Source organism: Oncorhynchus masou, chromosome 28 (assembly GCF_036934945.1).
Source record: "Oncorhynchus masou masou isolate Uvic2021 chromosome 28, UVic_Omas_1.1, whole genome shotgun sequence".
Lineage (NCBI taxonomy): Eukaryota > Metazoa > Chordata > Actinopteri > Salmoniformes > Salmonidae > Oncorhynchus > Oncorhynchus masou.
Window position 1 is genome coordinate 13,546,807 of NC_088239.1, and position 27,135 is coordinate 13,573,941.

At 45.9% G+C, this 27,135-nt stretch overlaps 1 pseudogene; it reads right to left on the reverse strand.

Annotated features, from left to right (window-relative positions):
• LOC135517191 (gamma-aminobutyric acid receptor subunit rho-2-like) overlaps positions 1 to 27,135 on the reverse strand; it is a 38,796-nt pseudogene that overhangs the window by 4,950 nt on the left and 6,711 nt on the right.

Here is a 27,135-nt window from a genome sequence, read left to right on the forward strand (position 1 = left end):
CTAATAGTTACAAGAGACGAGACACACAAAGAACGCAAAACAGACACATATAAAAAGTCAGACAGACCCGTGCTGCTGTAGAAGGCGAGGCCGGAAGGGTGGAACCTCTTGATGAAGAACTGAGAGAGAACCATCTCATCTGTCCTCAGAGACTCGTTGCCATTCTTCCAAAACAACATCAGATCATTGTCATTATACGCTTCTAGAAAGGGGGAGAGAGAAAGTGTGGTGTGTATTTGTGTAACCAATCAATCAGCAATCAGAGGTTTAGTGTGGGTGAATGTTTATTTATGTAAATATGTGTGTGCATGTCTGTGTTAGTGCACGCACGTGATGTGTGTGTGTGTGTGTGTGTGTGTGTGTGTGTGTGTGTGTGTGTGACTCACAGCTCTCTAGTTGTAGTAAACAGTTCTGAAGTCTATGGAGTAGAGAGCAGTCACTGTGATCCTATAACAACATAATAATCACATAAAAAGAGATAAGATATAGTATACCTACATACAGCATAGTAATATACACACACACGCTGATGCTCTACCTGACGCTGTAGAGTATGCTTCCGTCAGGATAGACCCTGATCATGATGTTCTCCATGGTGGACATCAGGAACCCACGTCTTCTTCACCAGACACCCGCCAAACGTCCTGCTAACTTTGCTACGAGACAGAAAAGCCAGCCACTCATCCTTCCTGGAGTGACACAGGTACAGGGTCACGGTGATGCCCTCGGCAGAACACAGAAGATTGTTCAGATACACATGTGGATTGATTATACACACACGTGTATAGATTATACACCCATGTTGACCTCTGAGATGATGTCGATACTCTTCACCTGGACAGCAATGCCCACAGGGATGGCTGCACCTGAGAACACACACACACACACACACACACACACACACACACACACACACACACACACACACACACACACACACACACACACACACACACACACACACACACACACACATATATATATATAGTTCGTCAGGACCGGAGGAGCTTCTCACCACAACCCAAACCACCAAACCAGAGCAACAAACACAAACACCCACAAATTCCTGCTACAACCACACACATGACATCACACTGAGCTCATTAATCAGGGCTATTCTCTGGTTGTCTCCAACCCTGGTTCTGGAGAGCTGCAATGTGTACACTTAGAAAAAAGGGTTCCAAAAGGGTTCTTCAGCTGTCCCCATAGGAGAATCAAATCAAATTGGATTTGTCATATGCACTGTCTAGACATTACCGTGAAATGCTTACTTACAAGCCCTTAAACCACAATGCAGTTTGAAAAAATAGAGTTAATCAAATATAGGGTTGGTGACCCTTGCGCTACTCTGTTTCAGGATCAGGGTTGGTGCCCACTGCTCTACTCTGTATATAGATCAGGATTAGGGTTGGTGACCATTGCTCTACTCTGTATATACATCAGTATCAGGGTTGGTGACTCTTGCTCTACTCTGTATATAGATCAGGATTAGGGTTGGTGACCATTGCTCTACTCTGTATATAGATCAGGATTAGGGTTGGTGACCACTGCTCTACTCTGTATATAGATCAGGATTAGGGTTGGTGACCACTGCTCTACTCTGTATATAGATCAGGATTAGGGTTGGTGACCATTGCTCTACTCTGTATATACATCAGTATCAGGGTTGGTGACTCTTGCTCTACTCTGTATATAGATCAGGATTAGGGTTGGTGACCATTGCTCTACTCTGTATATAGATCAGGATTAGGGTTGGTGACCACTGCTCTACTCTGTATATAGATCAGGATTAGGGTTGGTGACCACTGCTCTACTCTGTATATAGATCAGGATTAGGGTTGGTGACCATTGCTCTACTCTGTATATAGATCAGGATTAGGGTTGGTGACCATTGCTCTACTCTGTATATAGATCAGGATTAGGGTTGGTGACCACTGCTCTACTCTGTATATAGATCAGGATTAGGGTTGGTGACCACTGCTCTACTCTGTATATAGATCAGGATTAGGGTTGGTGACCATTGCTCTACTCTGTATATAGATCAGGATTAGGGTTGGTGACCATTGCTCTACTCTGTATATAGATCAGGATTAGGGTTGGTGACCACTGCTCTACTCTGTATATAGATCAGGATTAGGGTTGGTGACCATTGCTCTACTCTGTATATAGATCAGGATTAGGGTTGGTGACCACTGCTCTACTCTGTATATAGATCAGGATTAGGGTTGGTGACCACTGCTCTACTCTGTATATAGATCAGGATTAGGGTTGGTGACCACTGCTCTACTCTGTATATACATCAGGATCAGAGTTGGTGACTCTTGCTCTACTCTGTATGAGGATCAGGATCAGGGTTGGTGCTCACTGCTCTACTCTGTGTCAAGAGCAGTATTGGTGACCACGGCTCTTCACTGTGTATAGATCAGGATCAGGGTTTGTGATCACAGCTCTTCTCTGTATATAGATCAGGATCAGGGTTGGTGATCATTGCTCTACTCTGTATATAGATCAGGATCAGGGTTGGTGTTCATTAGTCTATTATGTATGAGGATCAGGGTTGGTGATCACTGCTCTACTCTGTTTCAGGATCGGATTCAGGGTTGGTGACCACTGCTCTACTCTGTAAATAGATCAGGATCAGTGTCGGTGACCAACGCTCTTGTATAATTGTTTTATACTATCAACGTCATACACTGGTCGGGAAACCTCTCACAACCTCTGTTCCAAAAAGACTAGCTCAAAATGGACAAGGGATCACACACACACACACACACACACACACACACACACACACACACACACACACACACACACACACACACACACACACACACACACACACACACACACACACACACACACACACACACACACACACACACACACACACACACACACACACACAGTGAGTATAATGTGAGCCAGTGTTGGTTTGGGAGCGATGAGTTCAATGTCTCAGAGACTCATTGGCCAGCACATCTTCTCATAACGCAGCTATTGCATGCATCATCAAAGGGGGGCAGAGATTGACTGATTGGATTAGTTTCATTGGGAGACAGAGAGCAGGTTAGCGATTTTCGTCATGGATCTTGTTCTGAAGGCAGCTATGCAAAATTCTAACCTTAAATTAAGACCAAAAAGCACAGTTTGGTTTTCATAAATGTTTCCAATATAGCCCATTTTGACATTGCAGCTGGACTACCTAGCGGAATCTTTCAGTTCTGCCTCCAGGACAAGACTCATCTCAATAAATCAACCTGCCAACAGAGATGGAGGTGTTTCCTGTGTATGTGGCACATGTGTGTTTCTGACCTCCAAAGCCAGGTCTCGTAGCGATGTCGTGTTCCTCGATCCTCAGCAGCCATTCAGTCTTGATGAGTAGAGAGTTGATGCTGTCCTCCCTCTTCAGTTTATGGTCTATAGGCCTGGAAAGACAACACACATTATAAACACACACACACACGCCCTGCGATAGTTGAGTGATGTGTCTCTTTAATAAGCCTGTAATTGTAGGGTGTGATTGGAGAAACACTGCCTGCGGTTTCTGCAACAACCTTCCCACATACACACACTACCTGATTTGGGTAATCAGCTACTCCCTAGAATCACTCCAGATTCCTTCCCGCATTCCGTAACTTAATGAAGACTGATATAGCCAGAAGCCAGTTGAAACGCAGGTCAGGCAGTAAGAATGACAGAATGTATGGGGTTACAGGGGGTATGGGGGTTATGTGTGTACATGCATGAATGCCCATTGTACAGGGCATTCAGGAAAGTATTCAGACACCTTGACTTGTTCCACATTTTGTTACGTTACAGCCTTATTCTAAAATGTATTCAATATTTGTTATTCCTCATCACACAATACTCCATAATGACAAAGAGAAAAAACGTTTTAGAACTCTTTGCAAATGTATTTACATTTTTTTTTAAATATCTTAGTTACGTAAGCATTCAGACCCTTTGCAATGAGTTTGCTGAAAATAAACGCAGTTGACAGGACGTTTATGTTTTTGCTGAGTTTATAAGTGTATATACAGTGCCTTCGGGAAATTATTCAGACCCCATTTTGTTACATTACAGCCTTATTCTAAAATGGATTAAATTAAATAAAACTCCTCAGAAATGTACACAAAATGTATTGACAAAGTGAAAACAGGTTTTTTGACATTTTTGCAAATTATTAAATAAAAAACCTGAAATTCCTTCTTTACATGACTATTCAGACCCTTTGCTATGAGACTCGAAAATGAGCTCAGGTGCATCCTGTTTCCATTGATCATCCTTGAGATGTTTCTTCAACCTGATTGAATTCCACCTGTGGCCAATTCAATTGTTTGAACATGATTTAGAAAGAAACAAGCGTGTCTATATACTGTAATGTCCGAGCAGAAACTATACCATGAAGTCAAAGGAATTGTCCATAGATCTCAGAATTGTGATGAGGCATATATCTGGGGAAGGGTATTAAACCATTTCTAGAGTCTTGAAAGTTTCCAAGAGCACAGTGGTCTCCATCATTGGTAAATTGAAAAAAAGTATGGAACTACCCAGATTCTGCCTAGAGCTGTCCGTCCAACCAAACTGAGCACCCGAAGGACCTTGGTCAGGGAGGTGACCAAGAACCCAATGACCGCTCTGACAGAACTGCAGAGTTCCTTGGCTGAGAACCTGCCAGAAGGACAACAGTCTCTACAGCACTTCACCAATCAGGGCTTTATGGGACAGCGGCCAGATGGAAGCCGCTCCTGAGAAAAAGGCAGATGACATCATACCTGGACTTTGTCAAAAGGCACGCGAAAGACTGAGAGCAAAAGGCAAACTATTCTGTGGTCTGATGAGACGGAAATGTAACTCTTTGGCCTGAAAGCAAAGTGCTGTCTGGAGAACATTAGGCATAACTCATCACCCGTCTAACACATTCCTATCGTGAAGCATGGTGGTGGCAGCATCATGCTATAGGGATGCTTTTCAGCGGCAGGGACTGGGAGACTGGTAAGGATAGAGGGAACAATGAATGCAGACAAATGCAGGCAAATCCTTGATGAGAACCTGCTTCAGAGTGCAAACAACCTTAGACTGGGACCAAGATTTACGTTCCAACAGGACAATGACCCCAAGCACACATCCAAAGCAACGCTGGAATGGCTTCAGAATAAGAATGTGGAAGTCCTTGAGTGGCCCAGCCAAAGCCCAGACTTCAATCCTATTAAAAATCTGTGGAAAAATGTGAAGATTTCTGTTCACCGCCGCTCCCCATCTAACCCATTAACAGAGATTGAGAAAATCTGGAAGGAAGAACAGGGGAAAATCCCCAAATCCAGATGTGCAAAGCTGATACAGACTTACCCGAGACGACTCAAAGCTGCTACAGACATACCCAAGACGACTCAAAGCTGATACAGACATACCCAAGACGACTCAAAGCTGCTACAGACATACCCAAGACGACTCAAAGCTGATACAGACATACCCAAGACGACTCAAAGCTGATGCAGACATACCCAAGACGACTCAAAGCTGATGCAGACTTACCCAAGACGACTCAAAGCTGCTACAGACATACCCAAGACGACTCAAAGCTGATACAGACATACCCAAGACGACTCAAAGCTGATGCAGACATACCCAAGACGACTCAAAGCTGATACAGACTTACCCAAGACGACTCAAAGCTGCTACAGACATACCCAAGACGACTCAAAGCTGATACAGACATACCCAAGACGACTCAAAGCTGCTACAGACATACCCAAGACGACTCAAAGCTGATACAGACTTACCCAAGACGACTCAAAGCTGCTACAGACATACCCAAGACGACTCAAAGCTGATACAGACATACCCAAGACGACTCAAAGCTGATACAGACATACTCAAGACGACTCAAAGCTGATTCAGACATACCCAAGACGACTCAAAGCTGCTACAGACATACCCAAGACGACTCAAAGCTGATGCAGACATACCCAAGACGACTCAAAGCTGATGCAGACATACCCAAGACGACTCAAAGCTGATACAGACATACCCAAGACGACTCAAAGCTGATGCAGACATACCCAAGACAACTCAAAGCTGATACAGACATACCCAAGACGACTCAAAGCTGATGCAGACATACCCAAGATGACTCAAAGCTGATACAGACATACCCAAGACGACTCAAAGCTGATACAGACATACCCAAGGCGACTCAAAGGTGTATCTACAAAGTTTTGACTCTGTGGTGTGAATACTTACAATATGTAATTGAGATATTTCTGTATTTAATTTTCAATAAATTTGCTAACATTTCTAAAAACACGTTTTCAATTTGTCATTATGGGTTATTGTGTGGCTGTATCCCAACAAAATGCTGAATAGGCCAAGGGGTATGAATACATTCTGAAGGCCCTGTGTAGCCACTGTATGTCCACTGTATGACCAAATCACTACTTGACTTCTCTCTCAGGGGTTTGTGTTTTTCGCCACTCTAACTCCGCCCATCCAGAGGGGTGTGTGTAAATACACCCCTGTCTCTCCTTCAGTACATTGGGAAATGTGTGTGGTGTGTGTGTGAGAGAGAGAGGAAAGAGAGGGGGGCTGGGGTGTGTTCTCGCACGTGTGTGTGCAAGTGTCCTTTAAGTAACCTGTTAGTCTAGTCAAACTCCTCACTTTCAAAAGAAGTAGGGAGCAGCTCTCTCTCTCCTTCTCTCTCACATCTCCCTCCCTAATTTCGTCTCGCTCTGCTTGACGTGGAACTCATGTAAGTCTGCTTTTCATACTCTTATTCTCTCCGTTTTCTAGAAGATAACTTTATCTTCATCACTAGAGAGCCATACACCACACGGCACTGAACACACACACACACACTTCATAGACTTGTAATATCTCTATACTTATTTGATTTTTATTGATGTAGTTCTGTCCTTGAGCTGTTCTGTATTAAGTCATGTTTCATGTTCTGTGTGGACCCCAGGAAGAGTAGCTGCTGTTTTTTGCGACAGCTAATGGGGATCCTAATAAAATAGTATTAACACATTTTGTATGAAAACTTGTATGGGGATTCAGTCATGTAGTCCATTCCTTAAACGAGCTCTTACAATCCTAACTAGAGCAAACACCAGGGCTGTTTTCCACCCACCATGATCAATATCTGATCAGCACCTTATAAAGTAAGCTACAGTTGACTGCTGTTAGGTATCAAGTCAGTATGGCCATGTCAAGAGTATCTGCTTTTATGAACAGGGAAACACAGAGTTATTTCTGTTAGCTCTGGGACGTTATTGCGCTACACTAGGTCAGTATTGGTTCGTTTTTTAAATTCTGGTATCACCAAGGATATACGTTTTTGTTGTAGCCCTTCACTACCACACCTGATTCAGTTCATCAACAAATCATCAAGCCCATGATTAGTTGAATGTGCCCGTGTGGGGAGCTAGAACAAAAGTGTGAAATGGTGTGCGAGAGGAGGAGCAGAGAAGACAAATACTGCACCAGATGACAATGACTCCATGAGTGTGTGATTATTCTGTGTTTGATGTCTAACCTCACTAACTATTTCCATGTGATGCTCTGCCCTCTGTCCTGTGTTTTCTCTGTCCTGTGTTTCCTCTGCCATGTGATCTATCTCATTTATGGTGTGTGTGTGTGTGTGTGTGTGTGTGTGTGTGTGTGTGTGTGTGTGTGTGTGTGTGTGTGTGTGTGTGTGTGTGTGTGTGTGTGTGTGTGTGTGTGTGTGTGTGTGTGTGTGTGTGTGTGTGTGAGTGAGTGAGTGAGTGAGTGAGTGAGTGTGTGAGTGTGTGAGTGAGTGAGTGAGTGAGTGAGTGAGTGTGTTTGTGTTTGTGTGTGCGTGTAACTATGTGTGGGTGTGTGTTTTGATGTGATTGAATAAAGATGATTTGGAACTCTTACATTACAGTGGATAGACTGTAGCATATGTAGCAGATGTGACCTACTCTCATCTCCTCTCTTCGCTTCACTTCTCTTCTCTTCCCTTCCCTTCTCTTCCCTTCTTCTCTTCTCTTCCGCTCTGTCATGCTCTACTCTACATCTTGAACTATCACATAAAGAAAGAGCGAGAGGATATGATAAGGAAAGAGAGAGACAATATATTAGGAAAGAGAGAGATAAGATATGATAAGGAAAGAGAGAGAAGATGTGATTAAGAAAGGGAATATATGATAAGGAAAGAGAGAGGTAAGATATGTTTAAGAGAGAGAGAGCTAATATTTGATAAGGAAAGAGAGGGGAAACACACAGGAAGAAGTGGAGGGAGGGGAGAATAAAGGAAACCTCAACCAGATGTCTCTCTTAGCAACCCCACCCCCCACCCCCCCACCCCCCAATTAGGAGATCAAACTCTATTAGCCACAGCCTCCTGAACATGTCCTGTCACGTTATTGCTACCACACCGCATGTCTCTCATTAGCTCTGAATGTGTGTGTGTTTCTACACTACAAAGAGAAGAGAGACACAGGAGAACGAGAGAGAGGCTCGTGAAGAAAGATTAACCTTGAGGAAGAGACGGTGACCACAGAAGTGAAGATTGGACGGACGTGTGTGTCACTGTCTTTGGATGTGTGTTTCTGTGAGTATGTGTACATGTGTACACATGTGTGAGAGAGATTGACATGACAGTGACATACACCTGGACCTGTCTTCTCCTGTGGATCAGCATCTCAACTCAGACCACAATCCCAGGTGAGACTGCCTCTGATTGGCCCTGATTGACATGGTGAGTTTAGGTGATTTGGTAACTGGTTGGTTAGAGCAGGTGGTTAGAACCCTGATCCTGGAGCAGCCCCGGTCACACCAGACCAGTGCAGTATTCCAGGTCCCCGGGATGTCAGGAGATGCCTTCAGGACTGGCCACTAGGGGCAGCAGTGAGCACTATTATGATTATGATTTATGATCACGATTTATGTTTATTTTATTTTTTACCCTATCCCAAACCTTAGCTTAACCACTCGGAAAGAATACCTAAACTTAACCGTCAAAACACGATGTTCACACCGTGTTAGACCGTATCAGACCGTGTCAGACCGTATCAGACCGTATCAGACCGTATCAGACCGTATCAGACCGTATCAGACCGTATCAGACCGTATCAGACCGTGTCAGACCGTATCAGACCGTGTTAGACCGTGTCAGACCGTGTTAGACCGTGTCAGACCGTATCAGACCGTATCAGACCGTGTTAGACCGTGTTAGACCGTATCAGACCGTATCAGACCGTATCAGACCGTGTTAGACCGTATCAGACCGTGTCAGACCGTATCAGACCGTGTCAGACCGTATCAGACCGTATCAGACCGTATCAGACCGTATCAGACCGTATCAGACCGTATCAGACCGTATCAGACCGTATCAGACCGTATCAGACCGTATCAGACCGTATCAGACCGTATCAGACCGTATCAGACCGTGTCAGACCGTATCAGACCGTATCAGACCGTATCAGACCGTATCAGACCGTATCAGACCGTATCAGACCGTGTGAGACCGTATCAGACCGTATCAGACCGTGTTAGACCGTATCAGACCGTGTTAGATCTGGTTCCCAGATGGAACTGCTCCACCACACCTGACTTTACTAATTACCTCACTAACTGAGATAATTCATCATTAAGCCATTGGTTAGATTTCACCTATTTGGCCTCCCAGTTCTGAAAGAAAAAAAGGTCAACTCAAAAAGCTGAAGTGCCTTCTGTTCTCCAGGAAGAAAGTTGACTAACCCCGTGTTCAATGATCAATAACGGTTAAAGGTTGTGGTAAGCAGGCAGGTGAGATGACTCACAGAGCTGAGTAAGAATTGTGACATGTAGCACATAGGGAGGTGTGTGTGTCTGACAGGAGTACGTGACTTCATGCTTGGCTGCAGATAATAAAAGCCAAGAATGATCATCGGAGCGTACCATGTTTGTTTAAGTTGGTTGGAGATGTGTTCAGGTAAGATGAAGAGCACACACACCACACACACTCACAAAGAAAGAGGAGTCTATCTGTTGTTTGTACAGTGAACTTCTATGGTTTCACTCCACCACAAGGTGTTTATATGAATGCAATGCAGGTTTACTTGACTGAATTCCTCTGATTGCCAATAGGCCCTGTGGTGTATTGACAGGTGTGTGTGATCTCTTTACAGATGCTCACGTGACGTGTGTGTTCTTGGAGGAGTGTGTCCTGCCCTGCAGCTTCCAAACAGACCATGATGAGGTCATCCGCTGGCTCAAACAGGAAGTGCCTGTCCACTCCTTCCAGCGAGGAGGGGAGTGGAGTGAGCATGAGCAATATGCTGGCCGCACCTCCCTCTTCACACACCTGGTATCCCGTGGTAACGCATCGCTGCACTTGAGGGGTGTGGCCCCAGGGACCGCGGCAGATACAAGTGTCACGTGCGTACCTCTGCAGGCGTGCACGAAGCCCATGTCATCGTCAGGGTGGAGGGTAAGTCAAGCTGTCAATCGAATGGTAGACACAACCACAGTGACTGTCAATGTTCTATCAATTTATGATCAGTTGGTGTGTGTATATATATATACATATGTAATAGTACAGTATAGCTTCCGTCCCTCTCCTCGCCCCAACCTGGGCTCGAACCAGGGATCCTCTGCACACATCAATCACAGTCACTCACGAAGCATCGTTACCCCTCACGTTACCCCTTCGAGGTCTCAAAGCAAGTGACGTCACTTTTTTAGCGTTTGAAACGCTATTAGCACGCACCACCGCTAACTAGCTAGCCATTTCACATCGGTTACATATATACACACCGACTTACATATATATGTGTGTGTGTAGCGCCCGTCCGGGCCCTGTCTCTGGAGTTGTCCAGACTAAGTGGCTATGAAGAGGTGAAGTGTACCACTCGACATGTCTACCCCGCCCCTCACGTTGCCTGGGCAACTGACCCACCCACCGCGCAGCCACTTCGACCAATAACGCGTAAACTGGCTGACCGACAGGGGCTGTATGCAGTGGAGAGCCGGCTGAGGAGGCTGAACAGCCAATCAGAGCTCACCTACATCTGTACTGTCATCTCCTCCTATGGATCACAGACCTGGACCGCTTCACTCAGAGAAAGAGGTATTACACACTCACATACACTGTTTTGTAAAACTTTAAAAGCTTTTTGTAATCTCTCGCTCTCACTCTCTCTCTCTCTCAGAGATCAATGGAGTAGAAGGGAAGGATCTGACCATTCCTTGCCATGCCCCACCCTACCAGCCTAAATCATCCGTCTCCTGGAGTTTCACAAATCACAACGAAGAGACCCTCATCCTCACCTACGACAGCCAATCACAGCTCAGTTCTGCCTCAGCACCCTGGGAGGCCTGTGCAAGACTGGACGTCCTCAGGGTTCCGCTCGGTGACGGATCGCTGCAATTGGTCAACCCAGTCAGACTGGAACACACAGGGACCTATACCTGTGTATACTCTTCTCCCCAGAACACACACACAGAACACACCGGGGTCAACATCTCAGCTGTCACTGGTGAGAGAACACTCACATGTACACACTAAATCAAATCAAAAATCGAATCAAATTGTATTTGTCGCATGCGCCGAATACAACAGGTGTAAACCTTACAATGAAATCCTTACTTACAAGCCCTTAACCAACAATGCAGTTAAGGGAAAAAAAAGTAAGAGATAAGAATAACAAATGATTAAAGAGCAGCAGTAAATAACAATAGCCGGGCTTTATACAAGGGGTACCGGTACAGAGTCAATGTTCGGGGGCACCGGTGTCGAGGAAATTGAGGTAATATGTACATGTAGGTAAAGTTATTAAAGTGACTATGCATAGATAATAAGAGTATGCAAATATGCAAATAGTCTGGTTAGCATTTGATTAGCTGTTCAGGAGTCTTATGGCTTGGCGGTAGAAGCTATTTAGGAGCCTCTTGGACCTAAACTTGGTGCTTTGGTACTGCTTGCCGTGCGGTAGCAGAGAGAACAGTCTATGACTAGGGTGGCTGGAGTCTGACAATTTTTGGGCCTTCCTCTGGCACCGCCTGGTATAGGGGTCCAGGGTGGCAGGAAGCTTGGCCCTGGTGATGTACTGGGCCACACGCACTACCCTCTGTAGTGCCTTGCAGTTGGAAGCCAAGCAGTTGCCACACCAGGCGGTGATGCAACCCGTCAGGATGCTCTTGGTGGTGCAGCTTTAAAACCTTTTGAGGATCTGAGGACCCATGCCAAATCTTTTCAGTCTCCTGAGGGGTAATAGGTTTTGCTGTGCCCTCTTCATGACTGTCTTGGTGTGCTTGGACCATGTTAGTTTGTTGGCGATTTGAATGCCAAGGAACTCTTGAAGCTCTCAACCTGCCCCACTACAGCCCCGTCGATGAGAAGGGGGGCATGCTCGGTCCTCCTTTTCCTGTAGTCCACAATCATCTCCTTTGTCTTGATCACGTTGAGGGAGAAGTTGTTGTCCTTGCACCACACGGTCAAGTCTCTGACCTCCCTATAGGCTGTCTCATTGTTGTCGGTGATCAGGCCTACCACTGTTTTGTCATCAGCAATCTTAGTGATGGTGTTGGAGTTGTGCCTGTCCGTGCAGTCATGAGTGAAAAGGGAGTACAGGAGGGGACTGAGCATGCACCCCTGAGGGGCCCCCGTGTTGAGGATCAGCGTGGTGAATGTGTTGTTACCTACCCTTACCACCTGGGAGCAGCCCATCAGGAAGTCCAGGATCCAGTTGCAGAAGGAGGTGTTTAGTCTCAGGGTCCTTAGCTTAGTGATGAGCTTTCAGGGCACTATGGTGTTGAACGCTGAGCTGTAGTCAATTAATAACGTTCTTACATAGGTGTTCCTTATGTCCAGGTGGGAAAGGGCAGTGTGGAGTGCAATATAGTTTGCATCATCTGTGGATCTGTTGGTGCGGTATGCAAATTGGAGTGGGTCTAGCGTTTCTGGGATAATGGTGTTGATGTGAGCCATGACCACCACATCTATTGTTAGGGTTTTACTGTCTTTTTCTGCTACCTGTGTGTCTGTTACCTGTGTGTCTGTTACTTGTGTGTATCAGAACTCCGGATAAGACCCAGATGCAGACAGCTTGAGTCCCAGACGTTTATTGACCCAAACAAGAGGTAGGCAAAAGACAGGTCAAAGGCAGGCAGAGGTCCGTAATCCAGGGCAGTGTCAATAAGGTACAGAATGGCAGGCAGGCTCAGGGTCAGGGCAGACAGAATGGTCAGAACCGGGGACACTAGGGAACAGAATTTGAGAAAGCAGGGAGATATGAAAACATTCTGATAAGTCCTGACAAGACGAACTTTCAACAGACAAACAGAGAACCCGGGTACAAATACACTGGGGTTAATGAGGAAGATGGGTGACATCTGGAGGGAGGTGGAAACAAGCACAAAGACAGGTGAAACAGATCAGGGCGTGTGTATATTACCTTTGTGTATTTTACCTGTGTATTTTATCTGTGTGTAGGTGAGCGTATGCGAAGTCACGAGGAGTCTCGGTGGTGGATCTTTGCCGTGGTGATAGCAGTGCTGGCTCTCGCCCTCACAGGAATTCTGGGATATCTTAAAGTCAGAGGTAAGGAGTATGGGCAGGGGGAAAGGTTAACTATAATAATAAACCTAACATTATCTGTCTATAATCACAAATGTGTAGTAATACTGAGAGAACTAAGGCTGAATGGGCTTGCATGTAAATGACAGTTTAAATACTTCTACATTTACAATATCTGTATCTGATATCCCTTTTCCTGTCACCAGGTGACCATTCCAAGCCCAGAAAAAGACCAGAGGAAACCAGTGAGATGAAGCCAATGAAAGGTAAGTCACAGTCCACCCTTACTGTGGAGTGTATGTGTAGTACCCGGCCAGACCATCAACTAACTGTAGTATCCAGGACAGACCACAAGAAGGTGTAAGAGGATCATGAAGAACACTAGGCAGGAGTATGGTGGTCAGAACAGAGTGAATACTTACATCAGGAGTCAGGAGTATTGTTATATCTAGAAGCCTGTGTAGCAGAATCCAATGTACCTGTAGAACAAGAGGATGCATTTACACCAGGGGTTGGAACTGGTTCAAAGAACCGAAAACTAACATTTAGAGGAACAGAATCAGAACCGGTAACAAGTGATCTGTACTGTTCCGGAAGACAACTGTTATTTAAAAGCATGGAAACGGTTATTTTACATTCCGTACATTTTTTGCAACAAAGTGCATATCCTGTACAAGCCCTCCCTTGGTCACTCAGAAACGTATTCCAGTGTCTGCCTGCCAGCTGAGAATCTTTGCCAGTGTGTCTGCAAGCTGTGTGTTAGCAAGCTACTCTTTTCACACTGATTTGTGAAGTAATTTCATGTTCAGCTAAATGTAAAAAAAAAGATTGAAGTTTAAAAGGGATCATAAACGTAACGATGACGCTGTGAGTCGAAAAGCAGTAGACATGACAGTACCCCCCCCCCACACCCGGTCCGGGCAGCGAAGGTTGAAATCACAGATGACGTTGGGATCCAGAATGTCCTCCACTGGAACCCGACAGCGCTCCTCTGGGCCATACCCCTCCCAGTCCACCAGGTACTGTAGCCGATCCCCACGACGCCGGTAGGTCAGTAGGGATCTGACAGCATATCCCGGACTCTCCTCTATGTCTGGGGGGGGACAGCATCAGCTAGTGGAACAGGCACCACCGGCCTGAGAAGGGAAACATGAAGAGGGTGAGATATAATAGTGACTGGGAAGCTGTAACCTATACGTCACCTCGTTGACTCTCCGGAGAACCTTGAATGGACCCACAAACTGGGGGCTCAGTTTCTTGCAGGACAGGCAGAGTGGGAGGTTCCTGGTAGAAAGCCAGACATGATCCCAGGGTGGAACACAGGGGTCTCACTGCAGTGGCGGTCTGCCTGTTCCTTTTGATGCTGGACGGTGTCAAACCACTCATCAACCGCAGGAGTGTCGGTCTGGCCCGGGGTCCACAGAGCCAGGGCTGGCTGAAAATCCAGAACACACTAGAAGGGGGTCAACCCAGTGCAGGAGTGACGTAGCTAGTTCTGGGCATACTCTGCCCATGGAAGGAATCGTGCCCACTCATGCTGCCGGCCCTGACAGTGACTCCTCAGGAACCTCCCCAGCTCCTGGTTCATCCTTTCCACCTGCCCGTTGGACTGAGGCCGGTACCTGGAATTGAGGCTGACCATGACCCGAGCTTCTCCATAAAGGCCCTCCATACTCATGATGTGAAATGGGGGCAACGGTTGGAGATGATCAAATAAAATCAAATTTATTTATATAGCCCTTCGTACATTAGCTGATATCTCAAAGTGCTGTACAGAAACCCAGCCTAAAACCCCAAACAGCAAGCAATGCAGGTGTAGAAGCACGGTGGCTAGGAAAAACTCCCTAGAAAGGCCAAAACCTAGGAAGAAACCTAGAGAGGAACCAGGCTATGTGGGGTGGCCAGTCCTCTTCTGGCTGTGCCGGGTGAAGATTATAACAGAACATGGCCAAGATGTTCAAATGTTCATAAATGGCCAGCATGGTCCAATAATAATAAGGCAGAACAGTTGAAACTGGAGCAGCAGCACGGCCAAGTGGACTGGGGACAGCAAGGAGTCATCATGTCAGGTAGTCCTGAGGCATGGTCATAGGGCTCAGGTCCTCCGAGAGAGAGAAAGAAAGAGAGAAAGAGAGAATTAGAGAGAGCACGGAGACGTGCATGTCCTCCGGAAGGCCATAATGCCGGAAGACCTGCTGGAAGAGTGCCTCAGTGACCTGGAGAGCAGTGGGGAGACCAGGAAGAGGGATTAAAACGACAGGACTTAGAAAATATATTGACCACCACCAAAATGGTGATGAAACCATCAGATGAGAGATTGGTTAAAGTCAATGGATAGATGTGACCATGGTTGCTCGGGCATGGGAAGCGGCAGGAGCTTCCCTGCTGGAACGTTCTGGGGAGACTTGGTCTGAGCACATACGGAGCAGGAGTTGACATAGCGAGTGATGCGCTAATGTGGGCCACCAGTATTTATCAGAGATGGATTGGATAGTGGGAAATACCTGGATGTGAAACGACAACAGCTGTGTGCGACCAGGTCAGCAGCCGGTCCCGCTCGCTAACCTGAGCGGGTTGCTGAACGGGTTGTTGTGCTAGCTCGACTGGTTAAAAAGTATCCTCCGCTAGTCAAAGCCAACACCTCCGGGGGTTGTTCTAGACGTTGCAAACTGCGAAGAACCTCCTCCATAGCCGTCCCCAGTTGTGCCAGCTGGTCATGGTGTTGATGTAGAAGATAAGCTTGTTCGTTGACTGTCAGAGACATTTGATTCTCCTGCTGCTTCCATAGTTTTGTGAGACAGTATTCTGTAACAATGACCCTGTGAGTCGAGAAGCAGGTGAAATGTTTAATCAAATATGAAACAAGTGGCGATATAGCATGAACACAGGAACAATGCCACCTGAGAAATTAACGTAAGGGAGGGACAGATAAAGGGGAGGTAATGAGGAAGGTAATGGTGTGAATCATAATGATCTGCAGATGCGGGTAATGATGGATGCCGGGTGTGCGTAATGATGGATGCCAGGTGTGCATAATAATGAATGGACCGGGGGTTAGGGGAGGAGCAGGAGTAAACGTGACAACAAAGAAACTATATAAACCGTTAGTGTTTTAGGGTTTGAACCGGGTCAGAACTTTGTTTTTCTGGTCAGAACAGTGGAACGGAACAAGAACAAAAATAATGGTTCTGTTCAGAGTGAACCGATTAGAAAATAATTTTGGTTCCAACCGAAACGTAAACATCCGTACTGCTAGACTTAGCCTTGACGGCATGTTAACTAGTGTATGATGTGTGTACTTCTGTTTGGTGAGTAATCTCTCCCTTCCATATTGTCTCTTATCCCAGAAACCACTGCCAATGAGAGAGGCTTGTCTGTGAGCAGTCCCCTTACCACAGGAGAGACCTTGTCAACAAATGTCAACATCCTCACCCCCAAACATGTTCCCACGGCCATGCCAGAGACGGCATGACCTACACAGCTGGTGGATGGAGCAGCAGTACCATGAGTAGGTCTACCTGAGGCCTTGGGATGAGACCTGGGCAGGACTGATGTTACTCACCATCAGCTGACCTGGAAGTGATCCACAGTTACAGCAGTGATCTGTAATATTTAAGACACATAACTGCAAGGGACTTCCTTCACCTGGAGTCTGCTGATATTGGCCTTTTAGAGTTTGTCTCTGTTTTTACCTACCCGCGGTGAGCAGCATGTCAAAACTTTTTTTAATGTTTGACAAAAAATAAATCTAAGTAATGAATGTTGAAGAACTTTAATTATATCCAGGAAATAATTGGCAACCATATCCTTGTTGGATATCCATGGAGAGTATGTGGAGGGGAGGCCAATTCATTGTCATGTCTTTCATACAGACTTTAAAGATCTAATCGGCCAACCAGTAAAATGCTACATCGTCAGACAGATTAACTGAGTTGTTCAGACATTATCTGCTGGCCTTGCAGTCTATCCATGACATTTTGCTTTAGCACAGTCACTGCTTTGTCTTGCAAACCAAGCTCAGTCACAACTTCACAAGGGGGGAGTGTTTGTCTCGAGCAGAAAGGCCCTATCTAATCTGTAAATGTTTCACAATGCAGTACACTTTGCCCTACAATTATTTGGCGAACTGGAATGACAAGCACAGGTACTGTATTCTTTACAATCCATTAAGAGGGAGAGGAGTTTGTTTCCACAACGATAAACCTTTGGTCTGGTCTCCATGGAGATGGCCTGGGTTCTGGTTTCCATGACATTAAGGGGTCTGATGTTGGTGGTGATTCTGCTGTGGACGGTCACACCCACAGATGGGGGAGGTGAGTAACAACCATCATCAGTCTGTCTTAGTTCATCTGTCTTTACCTTCTGTCTGTCTCAAAAAATTACATTCCAAAATAACTCCAATAGATGTAGGATCTTAATTTGATCACTCTTTTATTGCACAATAGGAAATGCAAAGCTTTAGTGTACTCAAGTTTCAAAAAAGGCTTAACTATAATCCACATAATAATTCACATTTCCTGTTGCTGCAGGATTATTTTCCTGCTGTAGCAAAAAGGCTCAAGGTAGATCCTACATCTGTAGTCCAAGGTCTGTTTGACAGTAAGTGCTGAGCTAGTAGCACCTGGGAGGAGGGAAGTTGTTATCACACAGGACAGACAGGGTTTTACTGATATAAACTCACTGGAATCACCTCACATCAGTTTAACTGTAAAACAAGCTTCTCTGAAACATGAATTACTCAATTCAAGAACAGACTTTTCCTGTTGTGCGTAGTGATCTTTGGCCACTTCCATCCTAAAGCAAAGTGTTATACAGATGAAGGATCATGTGATTGAAAATGAGGTATCATCAACGTCTCTCTGTGAATGTTTGAACATCTTCAAAGTAGGAATCAGTGATTCAACATAACAGACAAGACAGGCTAAGATGGTTTATCAATGTAAATGATTGCTGAATGGGTGTGGTATGATTAGAGGCATGAAGGAAGTGTAGTCATTCAGGTCTGACTGGAGTCTTTATTTTAGATTGTGATTTTAGTTAGAGGTTAGGTGCTGTGGGTGTGGAGAGGGGTCAGCCACAGCAGACACACCAGTGCCTCAGACAGAAGAGGGGTCAGCCACAGCAGACACACCAGTGCCTCAGACAGAAGAGGGGTCAGTCACAGCAGACACACCAGTGCCTCAGACAGAAGAGGGGTCAGTCACAGCAGACACACCAGTGCCTCAGACAGAAGAGGGGTCAGCCACAGCAGACACACCAGTGCCTCAGACAGAAGAGGGGTCAGCCACAGCAGACACACCAGTGCCTCAGACAGAAGAGGGGTCAGTCACAGCAGACACACCAGTGCCTCAGACAGAAGAGGGGTCAGTCACAGCAGACACACCAGTGCCTCAGACAGAAGAGGGGTCAGTCACAGCAGACACACCAGTGCCTCAGACAGAAGAGGGGTCAGTCACAGCAGACACACCAGTGCCTCAGACAGAAGAGGGGACATAGACCCAGGGGAGGACAAAGAGGAAAGGTGACAATTGGATACTTTAAAGTTGCAGATAAGCAAATAAGCAATGATGACAATTTCACCTACAAAAGGCAATGGATCCTTCAGATCGACATGGAGTGCCTAGCCAGGGGGTTGTGGCTATTACAATACATTGGGATAAGTAGTTGATTTATTGTGGAATATAGTTTAAGTTTAAGTTAAATTTATTGTGTGTGTGTGTGTGTGTGTGTGTAGCAGTGTGATGTTGTTCCCCTAGATTAGGCACCAAGTTGCACACAAGGACCAATTCATATTGGCCAGGTCAAGAGGGGATGTTTGTAATTTGATAATAATAATAATAATTCAGTGTTTTTTACATTTAATTACAGCTGCATAGCTCATGTTATTTTTTGGTGTACAAACACTTTTTCATATCAATATTGTAAAAGTTCTATATTTTGGTTTGGCCCATCGCGGATTATCTGTGTACCTGTAACGCCTTTCTTCTGTTGAAGGAGGAGCGGACCAAAATGCAGAGTGGTATTTCTGATTCATGTTTAATGAAGAATGAAAGAACACGAACAATACAAAAAACAACAAACGGAACGTGAAAACCTAAACAGTCCTATCTGGTGAAGACACAGAGACAGGAACAATCACCCACGAACACTCAAAGAATATGGCTACCTAAATATGGTTCCCAATCAGAGACAACGATAATCACCTGACTCTGATTGAGAACCGCCTCAGGCAGCCATAGACTATACTATACGCCCCACAAAAACCCCAAGACAAAAACACACCACAATAACCCATGTCACACCCTGGCCTGACCGAATAAATGATGAATAAACATAATATATTTTGACCAGGGCGTGACAGAATCCCCCCCTAAGGTGCGGACTCCCGGACGCACATCAAAACAATAGAGAGGGTCCGGGTGGGCGTCTGTCCATGGTGGCGGCTCCGGCTCCGGCGCGGGACGTGGAACCCACTCTATAAATGTCTTAGTCCCCCCTCCTCGCGTCCTAGGATAGTCCACCTTCGCAGCCGACCATGGCCTAGTAGTCCTCACCCAGAACCCCACTGGACTGAGGGGCAGCTCGGGACTGAGGGGCAGCTCGGGACTGAGGGGCAGCTCGGGACTGAGGGGCAGCTCGGGACTGAGGGGCAGCTCGGGACAGAGGGGCAGCTCGGGACAGAGGGGCAGCTCGGGACAGAGGCAGCTCGGGACAGAGACAGCTCGGGACTGAGGGGCAGCTCGGGACTGAGGGGCAGCTCGGGACTGAAGGAAGCTCGGGACTGAGAGGAAGCCCAGCACTGAGAGGAAGCCCAGCACTGAGAGGAAGCCCAGCACTGAGAGGAAGCTCAGCCAGGTAGTTGGATCCGGCAGATCCTGGCTGGCTGGCGGTTCTGGCAGATCCTGCCTGGCTGGCGGATCTGGAAGAGTCTGGTTGACTGGCGGATCTGGAAGAGTCTGGCTGACTGGCGGATCTGGAAGAGTCTCGCTGACTGGCGGCTCTGGCTGCTCCATGTAGACTGACAGCTCTGACGGCTTCTTGCAAACTGACAGCTCTGGCTGCTCCATGCAGACTGGCAGCTCCATGCAGACTGGCAGCTCCTTGCAGACTGACAGCTCCTTGCAGACTGACAACTCCTTGCAGACTGGCAGCTCCATGCAGACTGGCATCTCCGGCTGCTCCATGCAGACTGACATTTCTGGCTGCTCCATGCAGACTGACAGCTCTGGCTGCTCCATGCAGACTGACAGCTCGGGCTGCGCTAAACAGGCGGGAGACTCCAGCAGCGCTGTAGAGGAGGAAGGCTCTGGCTGCGCTAAACAGGCGGGAGACTCCAGCAGCGCAGGAGAGGAGGAAGGCTCTGGCTGCGCTAAACAGGCGGGAGACTCCAGCAGCGCAGGAGAGGAGAAAGGCTCCGACAGCGCTGTACAGGCGGGAGGCTCCGGCAGCGCAGGAGAGGAGGAAGGCTCTGGCTGCGCTAAACAGGCGGGGGACTCCGGCAGCGCTGGAGAGGCGAGAGGCTCCGACAGCGCAGGAGAGGAGAAAGGCTCCGGTAGCGCTGGAGAGGCGAGGCGCACTGTAGGCCTGATGCGTGGTGCTGGCACTGGTGGTACTGGGCCGAGGACAATCACAGGAAGCCTGGTGCGGGGAGCTGCCACCGGAGGACTGGTGTGTGGAGGTGGCACAGGATGGGCTAGACCGTGAAGGTGTACTGGAGATCTTGAGAGCAGTGTTGGCACAGGACGTGCAAGGCTAGGGATGTGCACAGGAGGCCTGGTGCGTGAGGCTGTCACCAACTTCACCAGCCGACTAACACGCACCTCAGGACGAGTATGGAGCGCTGACCCAGGTGCCATTAAATCCCTGACACGTTCCGTCGGGCGAATTCCATGCAAAACGCACCAACACAGCAACTCCCTCATTTCTCTCTCCTCCAATTTCCCCATTAACTCCTTCACAGTCTCTGCTTCGCTCACCTCCAACACCGGCTCTGGTTCTGGTCTCCTCCTTGGCTCCTCACGATAAACAGGGAGAGTGGGCTCAGGTCTGACTCCTGACTCTGCCACACTCTCCCTGAGCCCCCCCCAAATAAATTTTTGGGGCTGACTCTCGGGCTTCCATCCGCGTCGCCGCGCTGCCTCCTCATACCAGCGCCTCTCAGCTCTCGCCGCCTCCAGGGGCGGCGATATTCTCCAGGCTGATCCCAGGGTCCTTCTCCGAACAATTCGTCCTCCGATGTCCATTCCTCTCTTTGCTGCACCTGCCTGTTACCACGCCGCTTGGTCCTGTTGTAGTGGGTGTTTCTGTAACGGCTTTCTTCTGTTGAAGGAGGAGCGGACCAAAATGCAGCGTGGTATTTCTGAGACATGTTTAATGAAGAATGAAAGAACACGAACAATACAAAAAACAACAAACGGAACGTGAAAACCTAAACAGTCCTATCTGGTGAAGACACAGAGACAGGAACAATCACCCACGAACACTCAAAGAATATGGCTACCTAAATATGGTTCCCAATCAGAGACAACGATAATCACCTGACTCTGATTGAGAACTGCCTCAGGCAGCCATAGACTATACTATACGCCCCACAAAAATCCCAAGACAAAAACACACCACAATAACCCATGTCACACCCTGGCCTGAATAAATGAAGAATAAACATAATATATTTCGACCAGGGCGTGACAGTACCCCCTTATTGTTCTCTTTTGCCTGACCTTCGGCTAGCAAGGTATGTTGTCCTTGGCTCCAAAATTGTTCAATATAAAACTGTGGTAATGTTACACAATGTGCTGTTATGCTACCATAGGTTTGTTACAATGTGGACAATATAAAGATTTATGGTAACAAGTTTCACCGAGCTCGCTAACTAGGGTATCTATTGTAACTTGTGAGTACTTGGGACACTGTTTGAGTGAGTGTCCATGTGCTTGCGCAGGTGCCTGAGAACTGTGAATGTGCCAAGGGCTAAAATATTGTGTGTTGTCTCTTCGTGTGCAGGTATGTCTTTTATTTGTCCGAATTATGTTCTATATCATTTTACTTGTATTGTATGTGCTGTTGTGCACTGAATGTGTGTATGCAGCATCTGCTATTCCTTTTTGGTTCTCTCTTTTGCCTGACCTTCAGCTAGCAAGGTGCCTGAGAGCTCCGACTGCGCCAAGGGCTAAAATATTGTGTGTTGTCTCTTTGTGTGCAGGGCAAGTAAAAAAATAATCCAACCAGCAGACATATAGTTGTGGCAGTGTCCTATTTAAAAGTACACAATGCAGAATGAACCATGCTACATGTGCACATGAATTTTGCTATGGGATGAGGAAGTAGCTACACTGTGATAGCATCACACCCACACCCACACCTTGATGAATGTTCTTTACCTGTATATAGCAGGAAGTCCCAGACAGTCTCTCTCTGAAGAGAAGCAGGAACAATAAGTTACCTAAAATGGTTTGGGCATGTGTCACTGCAGTTCCTGGTTCAAATCCAGGCTGCATCACATCTGGCTGTGATTAGGAGTCCCATAGGGCGTTGCACAATTGGCCCGGGGTAGGCCGTCATTGTAAATAAACATTTGTTCTAAACTGACTTGCCTATTTACATAAAGGTAAGAAAATAAATAACCATAGTCAACTTCTTTTTAGCCATTTAACACACCATAATGTCCCGAATTTAGTAGAGAACGACAGTGGGGAAAAAATATGTAATTAACAGAAAATGTTACATTTTTATTGCAGAGGATTTCAACATTTCTGTAGAAGAAACACTTGGGACAAACTTTTTTTTAGACGAATGTTAGGCTATGTTCTGGCAATTGTGCCATTATTATGTTCCAGATGTTAAGACTACAAACCATTATAAATTGCCTATTTGCAAGTTTGACTTTAATTTTAATAGGCACTGACTAAAATCTGGGTTTATAAATTGCAATTTAACATTGTCATGGTCTGCTGAGCTAGATGCAGCTAGCATCTAGTATAGATGCATAGCCTCTGACAGTTCAACATCTAATTTCAGAGAAAAGTCCACAGGGAAACTGACATGACATGTGGAGAATGATACATTTGCGATAGAGCTGTGACCATGATCACAATTGACACATTTGTTTTAACAATGACCAGTCCAGGTGCAACAATTTTCTAGGTCCACACGTTTTAACAATAGTCCAGGTGCACCTGCCTTGCCTATGTGATAATGCTGTTAAGAAGGTAGAGCAGCACTTTATGATGGACAGACTTCTTCACATCTTAGCTACTGTTGTATCAATATTTTTTATTAAATTTTTTTATTCTACCTTTATTTAACCAGCTAAGCTAGTTGAGAACAAGTTCTCATTTACAACTGCGACCTGGCCAAGATAAAGCAAAGCAGTGCGACACAAACACAGAGTTACACAAGGAATAAACAAAACATACAATCAATAACACACTAGAAAATTATTATTCAGTTTGTGCAAAGGGAGGTAAGGCAATAAATAGGCCATAGTGATGAAATAATTACAATTTAGCAATTAATCACTGGAGTGATAGAGACTGGAGCGATAGATTAGCAGAAGATGAATGTGCAAGTAGAGATACTGGGGTGCAAAGGAGCAAAAAAATAACAGTACAGGGATGAGGTAGTTTGATGGGCTATTTACAGATGGGCTATGTACAGGTGCAGTTATCTGTGAGCTGCTCTGACAGCTAGTGCTTAAAGTTAGTGAGTCTCCAGCTTCTGTGATTTTTGAAATTCATTCCAGTCATTGGCAGCAGAGAACTGGAAGGAAAGGTGGGAAAAGTAGGAATTGGCTTTGGGGGTGACCAGTGAGATGTACCTGCTGGAGCGCGTGCTACGGGTGGGTGCTGCTATGGTGACCAGTGAGCTGAGATAAGGCGGTGCTTTACCTAGCAAAGACTTATAGATGACCTAAAGCCAGTGGGTTTGGCGACAAATATGAAGCGAGGGCCAGCCAACGAGAGCATACACGTCCCAGTGGTGGGTAATATATGGGGTTTTGGTGACAAAATGGATGGCTCTCGCTTCATATTCGTCGCCAAACCCACTGGCTCCAGGTCATCTATAAATCTTTGCTAGGTAAAGCCCCGCCTTATCTCAGCTGTGATAGACTGCATCCAATTTGCTATTTTTTAAATGACATTGCCAAAGTCAAGGATCGGTAGTGTTACGAGGGTATGTTTGGCAACATGAGTGAAGAATGCTTTATTGCGAAATAGGAAGCCAATTCTAGATTTAATTTTGGAATGTAGATGCTTAATATGAGTCTGGAAGGAGAGTTTAGTCTAACCAGACACCTAGGTATTTGCAGTTGTCCACATATTCTAGGTCAGAACTGTCCAGAGTAGTGATGCTGGACGGGCGGGCAGGTGATGGTAGCGATCCGTTGAAGTTTTACTTGCATTTAAGAGCAGTTGGAGGCCACGGAAGGAGAGTTGTACAGCATTGAAGCTCATCTGGAGGTTAGTTAACACAGTGTCCAAAGGGCCAGAAGTATACAGAATGGTGTCTGAATAGAGGTGGATCATAGAATACCCAGCAAGACGACATCATTGATGTATACAGAGAAAAGAATCGGCCCGAGAATTGAACCCTGTGGCACACCAATAGAGACTGCCAGAGGTCCGGACAACAGGCCTTCTGATTTAACACACTGAACTCTGTCTGAGAAGTAGTTGGTGAACCAGGCGAGGCAGTCATTTGAGAAACCAAGGCTGTTGAGTCTGCCGATAAGAATGTAGTGATTGACAGAGTCTAAAGCCTTGGCCAGGTCTTTGAATACAGCTGCATAGTACTGTCTCTTATCAATGGAGTTTATGATATCGTTTAGGACCTTGAGCGTGTCTGTGGTGCACCCATGACCATCTCAGAAACCAGATTGCATAGCGGAAATGGTCGGTGATCTGTTTGTTAACTTGGCTTTCGAAGACCTTAGAAAAGCAGGGTAGGATATATATAGGTCTGTAGCAGTTTGGGTCTAGAGTGTATCCCCCTTTGAAGAGGAGGATGCCCGCGGACGCTTTCCAATCTTTGGGGATCTCAGACAATACAAAAGAGAGGTTGAACAGGCTAGTAATAGGGGTTGCAACAATTTTGGCTGATAATTTTAGATAGCGAGGGTCCAGAATATGTTTTGACCATGACAGTGACGCCTCAATTTGCTCAATTTCCACATGATTTATTACACGATTTAGTGGCTGTTTAGGGTTTAGTGAATGATTTGTCCCAAAACAATGCGTTTAGTTTTAAAAATAGGACCAACCTATTCCTTGCCACCCACTCTGAAACTAACTGCAGCTCTTTGTTAAGTGTTGCAGTCATTTCAGTCGCTGTCGTAGCTGACATGTATAGTGTTGCAGTCATTTCAGTCGCTGTAGTAGCTGACATGTATAGTGTTGCAGTCATTTCAGTCGCTGTAGTAGCTGATATGTATAGTGTTGCAGTCATTTCAGTCGCTGTAGTAGCTGACATGTATAGTGTTGCAGTCATTTCAGTCGCTGTAGTAGCTGACATGTATAGTGTTGCAGTCATTTCAGTGGCTGTAGTAGCTGACATGTATAGTGTTGCAGTCATTTCAGTCGCTGTAATAGCTGACATGTATAGTGTTGCAGTCATTTCAGTCGCTGTAGTAGCTGACATGTATAGTGTTGCAGTCATTTCAGTCGCTGTAGTAGCTGACATGTATAGTGTTGCAGTCATTTCAGTCGCTGTAGTAGCTGACATGTATAGTGTTGCAGTCATTTCAGTTGCTGTAGTAGCTGACATGTAATGTGTTATCATGACCGTCCTTTGGGGAGGATCATAGGCGCCCCCCCGTCCTCTCTCTCTCTCCACAGTTTTATCACTTAGCGACAGGTTGTGAAGACCTTGAAGAATCCCTCTCCCCATTTGGACATGCAGTATGGGGAGAGAGGACTTCCCAGTGAGACAAAGAATCTTCTCCTGTCAAATCCCCCAAATTGGAGATTTAAACAATATTTATGTTTTTGAGAATGTGGATGTCACGATCGTTTGTAGAAACGGACCAAGGCACAGCGGATGTTGAGTTCCACATTATTTATTTACTAGAAAGTGAAACTTAGCAAAGACAAAAACAAATAAACAATAAACTAACAACGAACCGTGACTTTAAAGATGCTACGTGCACTAACTCAAAACAATATCCAATAAAACACAAGTGGAAAAAATGCTACTTAAATATGATCGCCAATTGGAGACAACGATTACCAGCTGCCTCTAACTGGGAATCATACCAATAACCCACATAGAAAATATAATCTAGACTAACCCCCCAGTCACGCCCTGACCTACTCTACCATAGAAATTAAAGGCTCTCTATGGTCAGGACGTGACTGTGGAACCAGTCCGTGGACACTTAAGGAACAGTCATGTTGGGTTTGTTTCATTTGGTGACTTCATGAAGGACAGGAAACACACATTACTGTATCTTTGTTTGTATACACTTCTCAATTATGGGGTTTGCATCTGAATGTTGTATAAAATGAATGATTAAGCATAAGAATAATGCTTTGGTTAGGATAATGTGATCTTAGTCTTCTGAAGGAGAATAGTTTTAATTTGAGGTCTTGACCAAGTCAGTGGCCATGCCCACGTGAGCA